This window comes from Musca vetustissima, unplaced genomic scaffold (assembly GCF_032173495.1).
Source record: "Musca vetustissima isolate MV318-11 ecotype Yass unplaced genomic scaffold, APGP_CSIRO_Mvet_v1 utg99366, whole genome shotgun sequence".
Lineage (NCBI taxonomy): Eukaryota > Metazoa > Arthropoda > Insecta > Diptera > Muscidae > Musca > Musca vetustissima.
In genome coordinates, this window is record NW_026886852.1 from 55,289 (window position 1) to 64,588 (window position 9,300).

A 9,300-nucleotide genomic window follows, 5' to 3' on the forward strand; every position below is an offset into this window, starting at 1 on the left:
TTTTTAGAAAACGTGGTTAATTTCAGATCGAGCTTTTAAAACTCTGCACTATGTGGGTAGCCTTGTTAATGATCTGAAAAGAAAAAAAAGATACCAAACTGCAGACTGGGCTAGGGACATCGACGTACCGAAAATCAGGTGGAACCATTGTAAAGGTTATATTAAAAAAAAAACTGAACATTTTCTGGGAGGAAGGTTTTTATTTACTAGGAATCTGAAATGCCAAACTATAACCATTTCACTGATAAAATGCGGCTGAAACTTTCAAAATGCGAAACTTAGAATGTCCTTCTTTATATGGGACGAATGACGAAACTTGAACCTCACAACGCCCTATCTCTTTGACATCATAAAGGTCATCATCATATTCCCGATAGCGAGAGGTACATGAAAACAATAATAAGCGTTACATCCTTTATAATATATCCTGTGGTTTCAAGGACAACGTTTCACATACACTCATACACCAACGCAGACATGATGTAATAAAAAAACAAAAGGCAAACTGCATTTGACATACACAAAGTGCATTAACTGAAAGAATCCTCCAAGAACCCTTAATGCCAAATTGCAAGGACTTTTGTTGGAGCATGCAGTTAACACCTTCAAAATATCGACATTATGGCTTTTATGATGGCAATGCCAAAATATTGATCCATGTCGATCATTTTCTCGGGGTCAAAATTTTTGTTGATATAATTCGAATCTACACTGATTAAAGAATGTCTCTACAAAATTTCAAGTGAAAATCTCAAGAACTCTTGAAGATATAGCCGATTTATTGTGCCAGCATCCAGTGACGGCTGAAGGGCTTCTCAAACTTTAAACGCGTTTTTCTCTTAACATTTTTTTGCGAATGGCGGGCACGATCACTCAAAAACTAATAATCCAATCGGTTCCAAATTTTGCAACGTTTCTCTGGGAGTGTATAGCTCTCGTATGAACTAGGATAAAGCCAATCGGTGAAGATCTTCCTTATTTTTAAATTGTTTTTTATTAAAAAATCGGCGATTTTCCAAAAATATTTTTTCAAAGGTCCACCATTTACTTAATTTTGGAGCGAAGTCAATAATCCTAGTTCATACGAGAACCAGACATGTACTCTTTCTAACACCGTTGGAATTTTCGGATTCCGATGTTCCAGTGAGGAGTTATCATGCCCGCCATCAAAAATAAGGACTTTTCTTTAATTACAAAAAACAACAACAAAACAATAACAAAATTTTGTTGTAAATTATTTTTCTTCTCTTTCAAATCTTCAATTATATATGTGCAAAGTTACAAACCTTAACAAGCATTTGTATTCATTTACCAGCCCATTGAAAATCTTGAAAAATTAAAATCGAGAGTGGGGGGGGGGGGTTCCCTTAAATCTTCCAATAACCTGTACGGCTAAATATCAGCCCCTTCGGATACTTCGGTGTGTAAATGTGGCTAAATCCCTAAAATAGCGAAATTGGGACGGGGTAACGTCAAATGGGAGCTATACGGAAACCTTGTCCGCTATATTGGAAGGTTTCCGTATATATTGGCACTAAAATCTCTACGCGTTATATTATCTGGTAACATTTCATCATTACTAAAATATGTCTTCAAATATATGAAAGTTGAGTTGACCTACCATCATCGCAAAGAATGAAATTCGTCTTTACAACTGACTCGACGATTTCACCTTTTGTACGGTCGTATGCTTATTTAACCATGTCCACCTAGACATAGGCTTGACATAACTAAACCTCACCAGCAGATTTTGTAAATTAAATAACATTTGTTATGAAGGAAAATCTTGCGGAAATCTCCTTATTAACTACTACTGAGATATATCGGATATGTTTATGACTATCTCTAAATTAAAACCCAAATTCCACTGTTACATAATATTAAATTTAAGACGAGAGACCTATCGTCATGTTATATGACTAACACTAAATTGAGACCCAACCCATCCTTCTTGGTGCTTCCAATGAGCTGGGAGTCATATACATTCCCACGTGCTTAAAATAATTTTTGAATCACTTTTATTAATCTATTCAAAACCTGATTTCTTAATGTGCCGAAATAAATCAAAAAGTCAGTGCGTACATTGCCAGGATTGTATGGAGAATGCCTATCAATTGGGTAGGTGAACATCTATAACAATCTATCAAGCTACACACCCATATCGATCTCTAATAGTACGTAATTCCAAAACTACATCCATATCTCATCACTACACGCAATAACAATCTAACTAAATTTAACTAACTCTTTTTTTAAACCTTTTGTACTCTTGTAGTAATTATTTCCAAAACTAATACCAAATTTTAATTGATTCAACCTCTATGGGTTCACCATTTAGTACACTAATAAAAATTGCCATAAGTGCCCAACTTCAGGCCGATCGTTTCACTCATCCAAATTGTACTAAACAGGGTTCGAAGAATGATTAAAATACACTCTTTCTCAAGTGAATGATAAAGTTGCAATAAATGAACAAGCATTTGGAATCTCTCGCAAATGTTCGCTGCAAGCGGCGTCGATTCGTTCTTTTGCGAGCATTTGTTGCTGAAGAACATTCTTTTGAAAAATCCCAAAAAAAAAACAAATGTTCGCGAATGCTCGCGAAGCAACAACAAACAAAAATATCATTAAAAAAAGTAAACACTCACAAACAACGAAAGAATGTGTGTGTAGCATAATGCTGTGCAAGCATGAGACCTGGTGCCCTTGTTTAGATGTATCAATAGTTCGTTCTCTGCGTTCTCTTTTAGTAAGTCATTTCATATGGCGATTTCTCATTTACTCTCCGAGCATTTTCTCTTTGAAGTGTAGCAGAAAGTGTGTGGAATAACAAAACACATGTCGAACAACTATTGAGTTCACGAACGTTTGTTGTTATTCGCGAATTCGGGAATGTTTGTTTTCATTCGTGAGCGAATGTCAGAAAGAATTTCACCAAACGAAATGAACAATCGTTGTTGTGTGCTCTCACTCGTTTGTTATGAGTGTGCGAACATTCTTTGGTGAATGCTCGTTTGGTAAAGATTTTTTCGCCATAAATTCATTCGTAAAATAAGCACAAAACAAAAAAAATGTGTTTTGAATCATTCGCGAGCGAATCAATCCTATCAATCCTATACGTCAACAGTAATCTTAATTCCGAATTTGAGGATTCCAGTTCTATCCAAATTGTATAAAATTGAGTGCAATTTACTATAAATAAGTACAATTTTCCATTACTACCCACATTATTCAAGCGAACAAAAATCATATTTCCCAACTTCATCATTCTTTCCGAACTTCATCAGTAGAAATTTACAAAACTTTCTACGTACTCCAATCCAACACTCCAACAGTGATCCTTACTCCAAATTTCAGGATTCCAGTTCTATCGGTTCATTCAAAATTGAAATTGTGGCAACTTGGGTCCCATTTAGTACACATTAGTACGAATTTTCAAAACTTCCTACATACCCCTATTCTTTATTCAACAAGTGAAAAAGCGTGGATACCCTCCACCATAGATATACTGACAGGTACTAGAAATGAAAATATAGGGAACATACCAAAAAGTGGACCTATACCGACATGTCTAAAAACGGATTATGTAAACCATAATACAAATTTCAGAAATTTTTAATTGATAATTCAAATTCGAAGATGGGGAATATCAGTCCACTCCTTCTGAAACCTTCACACAGGGACCAGGTCTAAATGCGGCTATAGTTCATTATCGAACCTTACGTTCTAATTTTTTATCTCGCTATCCTCCGCAGGTGAAATGATTACAACAGAGTCTTAGAACCAAACTCAAAACGCGGAACAAATCAGATAACTATTTTAATATAAAAAAGGGGGTTATATGGAGACTACCCTAAACAGGGGACGAATAATAATAATTTTTGGTGGGGAGATTTGTTACCATATACGACTACAAAATACCAAATTGCTGCAAATTCGGTTAAAAAACGCGCTCAAGAACCCCAAAATACCGAAAATTGGGGGTACCCTTATATGGGGGGCTATCCGAAAAAATGGACCTATATTCATATTTTTTTGTGGGGAGATTTGGTAGCTATTAAGGACTCAAAATACTAAATTACAGCCAATTCGGTGAAAAAATCCGGTCAAACACCCCAAAAACTGGAAATTGGGAGGTACCCTTATATGGGGGCTACCAGAAAAAGTGGACCTATATTTATAATTTTTAGTGGGGAAGTTTGGTACCCAATAAGAACCCCATGTACCAAATTTCAGCGAGTTCGGTTGAAAACCGCGCTCAAGAACCCTAAAATACCGAACAATGGAAGGTATCGTTATATGGGGGGTACCAGAAAAAATTGACCTATATTTATAATTTTTAGTAGCGAGATTTGCTTCCCAATAAGAGCTCAAAGTACCAAATTTCAGCGAATTAGGTTGAAAAACACGCCCAGGAACCTCAAAATATCGAATATTGGGGGGTACCTTTATATGGGAGCTATGCCTAAACGTGGACCGATATATGCCATCTTCGAACTTGACCTGCCTGCAGACAAAAATTCAGCGCCCTATCTCAATTCCTTCAGAAGATAGCGTGATTACAACAGACGGACGGACAGACGGACGGACATGGCTAGATCGTCTTAGAATTTTACCCTGATCAAGAATATATATACTTTATAGGGTCGGAAATGAATATATCGATGTGTTACAAACGGAATGACAAAATTAATATACCCTCCATACTATGGTAAAGGGTATAAAAATGTAGTCTTAATTCCAAATATCAAGATTCCAGCTCTACTGATTCACCTAAATCCAAATTGATTCAAATTTAGTACCAGTTTGTACCAATTAGTACAAATTTCAAAACTACACCCATACCCCAATGCTTCACTCTAACTATGATCCTAACTCCAAATTTCTGGATTCTAGCCCTATCTGTTAACCCAATTTCAAATTGTACCAAATTTTGTACCATTTAGTGCACATTAGTACGAATTTTCAAAACTTTCTACAAAATACAATACAACGGTAATGTTAGTACAAAATTTCAGAATTCTAGCTCCATAAGTTTCTCCAAATACATTTTGTAACAAATGTTGCGAAATTGCACCAAAAACCCAGCCTTATCTGACACCTTCGAACCAAGAGTGACCCTTACCCCTAATTTGAAGATTCTAGCTTCAGCCGTTTCGTCTGGGTGTTGATAAATGGTTAAGTCGGTCAATCCCTTTACTATTTTAATAATATCCACAATTTTATGTAGCCCTCCATCTACAGTCCGATTTAGGATATACGAACCAAAGTGGTTGTACTTTGGCATATCAGTGGAATAGGAACAAAAGTCACGATCAGGGTAACAAGGATTAGCTTCCCAGCTCATAGTGGGCAGAACATAACATTAAGAAAAAGTATTCCTCCATCTGTGGTTTGTACCAAACACTGGGCTTATGACCCATATTATACCTTGCGATTTTCCGTATTTTAAAAGGATTGGATACATTTTCAAACCGAGAGTATTATGGTTTGACATTGATATAGCAAATCACCCTCCCAAAAATTTACCTTCCCTTCAAGGTATATATGGGAAATTACAAAAATCTTTTAAATTCCTTGAAACTGAGGTTTGCAAGGTTATAAGTCGCGAAATAAGAACATATTGCATATAATTTAAATTCAGTTCTATAAAATGAAGTGTTCTTGTCAAAATCTTAAAATATTGGTAATAAATAATAAGTTGCGTGGAAGCTGTGATGGTGGTAATGTAAAGAAATGGGTGAAAATGTGTTGAAGCCAACGAGTTTTTTTGTGTTCCTTCCTGATTTGTGGCTAAACTACACAAAGCACGCACATGTGATCAGTGACTATGTTGCAAAATACCCCATATGGTTCTAATATATTATTTTTCGATATAATCACTGCATCCACCAAAAATGGATGCTGACATTTTGAAGCCGGATTTTCGGTGTTTTTTGAATTTTTCTTATAATTAGGATGCGCATCCAGATAATGGACTAAACTAATTTTGCTTCGTTTAGTGTATATCTCATGAATGTGCTCACCGTAGCTTCTTTGCAATTGGGTTCCAAAAACGAAAATTTGGTGCGTAAATTTTTATAAAAACATATTTTTTGAGTATAAAATTAAGAAAATCCATTCAAATTCCGTGGAACCCCGCGTGATTTTAGTTTTTTTACGTGCTGGATCTAATGAGCCCATCCATGTTCAATTCCGCCTAATAAAACGGCGGTAGCTTGAATGTGGGAAAAACTGTAAAAACATATTTTGACAAATTCGCGTATATAATCGCGTTTTTCTTCGAATTGATTTCACATACATTCATTCTTGTGTTATCATATTCGCGAATCTGTGTGCAAATAGGTCAAAAATATATCGATACGCGAATAATATGCGTATTTTATTCAAAATCGGTTGTGGAGGCACATCCGCGGTTCTTAACCGATTCTTTTAAAATAGGTGTCCTTTTGTGTATTTTCGTGGGATATTACTGAAATCGGATGCGCATAAAAATCGTATGCACGTTTCGCCATTTTTAGTAATTTTTAGGGTTTTTGCATAGTAAAGTGCATTGAACGGTACACTTTGGCCGCTTAATGCAACCTCGAAAAATGCATAATTATTGGAAGAGATTGATTCGGTATATACGAAAACCGCATGCGCAACAACTGATTTCCACGAATACGCGAATTGAATGCTTTTCAATATTGACCATTTTTATGTATCGTAAGTGCAATATATTCAGTTATTTTTAACGTCGAAACTCTTATCAGATGAATCTACAGACATTTAACAATCATCTAGAAGAATTTGCAGAAGAAAGCGTCATATATTTTAGAAGATTAAGTCAAAACCGTATTCCCTTAACCATACTAAAAAATTTAAAATACAAATAAACGTTTTGTCTTAATTAAAAAATTAATTTATTTCATTTTCAGCATGAAGATATGCTTCTATTTGTTTTTCGCGACTATTGAACCGTATTTCAATGTGATTTGACTAGTGTACAAAGAAAACAAAGGTGTTTATGCATTTTTGAAGAAATTCGCAAATTACAACAAATAGGAATTAATTTAATTTATATTTGAAATACAAGATTTAAAGCCGCTATAACTTTTGTGCGCAGCTTCCGAATTTGTGAACGGGAACCGATTTCGAATCAGCATATTTTTCTTAACCTATGTACCAAAAATCATAAATGTGCCCGCAAAAAAAAAATCAAATTTTATTATGGAATTTTAAAAGAATTTTGTAACCGAATTTTGCTTTCAATTTCCTTATATTAATTCTTCTTAAATCTGTATCTTAGACTTGAAGTTCTCCCACTAAATTTTCGTACAATCTTGATTCAATTCCAGTACCAACTATTGGACCCTAGTAATCAATTATTCCTTTCCTTTTATATCAATGCTATTTAAGTGCTCATATGCAAATATAACCGACTGTACTTCTGTATCTATCTAAATGTAATTTGACTATACTACACAAAACCCTTTCTAAGGCGCTTAACGGGAGCTTTACAGTAAATGCAGCTTTTACAACAGCAAAAAATAGTAATGGTAATTGTACATTCCTTTGCCACGCATACAAATGCATTTAGCTCACCACAGGCAGGGGAAGTAGGCAGGCTACATCTACTATATATAAAAAAGTTCCCTACAGGGAAGAACCTTACCCTGTAATGCATTTCATAGAAGTAACTAAACAAACCCTGACAGTGTATTGACTTATATACTGGTACATATATATACACGCTCAGTAGTAGTACTAACTGGCACGAGCGCGTGTATGCACCAAAGAAAAAAATATATATACATACATATATAGGTGGATGGTTTTTGTGTGTTCTATGTATTCCAAGCAGCGAACCAACCATCATCTATCCGTCCGTATGCCGTATGACCTTGGCCTCTAAATAAGAATTTCAAGTTTATTTTCCATCTATGAAATTCTTTGCATCGATAACGGCATTGGCAGCAGCAGCCAGCCAGCTCTAGCCAGCATTTTTGTTGCTGTTGTTCTACTACCTTTATTCCAAAAACGAAAAATGCCTTGCATTCCATTTTCAGTAGATATACGTGCGGATGAATGTTTGTGTATACGATATAGCCTGGAAATAGTACGAAAGCATGAAGGCAATGAAATAGTTGGTCATAATAATGCATGGATATGAATTGATGCGGGTGGTATTCATACATATATGTGGATATTGGCATGTCTGAGAGTGTATGTGTTGCCGTTGTGTATTTCTTTTGGATTTTGCTATACATCATCATCATCAGCAAGCAAGCAACCAACAGCCTTAAGTTTTAATTAATCAGTGTAATTTAATTTAGCACAGAAATATAATTGTTGTTTCTTTTAGATTAGTTTTTTTCTTCTCCTTGTTCTACAGCTTTTGTTTATTTGTATAAACATTCCATTGTAGCCGCATTGCATAATGTTTATTTTTAACAGTTGGGAAGGAAAGGAATTTTCTTTTATGCATTTTTGTGTAACACCTCATACTGTAGGCAGGGAATGTATTTGTTTTTTTTTATAATATGAATGGATGTAATTACGGCAAATTAATTAAATAGTTTATTAATAGCATAAGTATCGTTAATATTAATATCGTTCGATAATAATCTACTGATTTTGCCCAAATATATCGGTCCCTTTGGCAAGGGCCAACAAGTTCCCGACGTTAGATTTTATTTCATAGAGAAAGAAGCACCAAACAATTTCATATCCTAAATATAGATATTTCCCTAAAAAATCATTAAAGCCTGAATAGATACATTCTGCATGAACGAATTTCTGAGTTTATTTTCCAAAAATTTCACTAAAAAAAAAAACAGTAAGGAAAGTAATAAAGTCGGACAGTCGGCATTTAAAGGACCAGTAAACTGAAATAGGATGCATAAACATGTCAACCTATACTAAATTTTTCATTTGGTCAGATATAGAGTTGCTTCTTGCAACGGGACAAAATTATGTAAATCCATTTAAAGCAAATATCAATCGGACACCCACTGTTTATTTGGATAAATATCTGATCAACATGAGGAGGAAAATATATATAAAAGTTTTATCGAAATCTAAACAGATTTCATCGAAACTTGTCACAGATTAGGTTATACTAATTTCAGTAGGTTTTGTGCATATGGGCCGCATTTTGAGTTCTTGGTGCATCATTTACTTAAAATATATATGGTAGATCCATCCAAATTTGAGCTGATTTCAACAAAACTTTCCACATGCTAGGTTATATTAACTTCTGTACGCTTTGGGTCTTTGGTGTCTAATTTACTTAAAATCGGAAAACTATATGTGGGA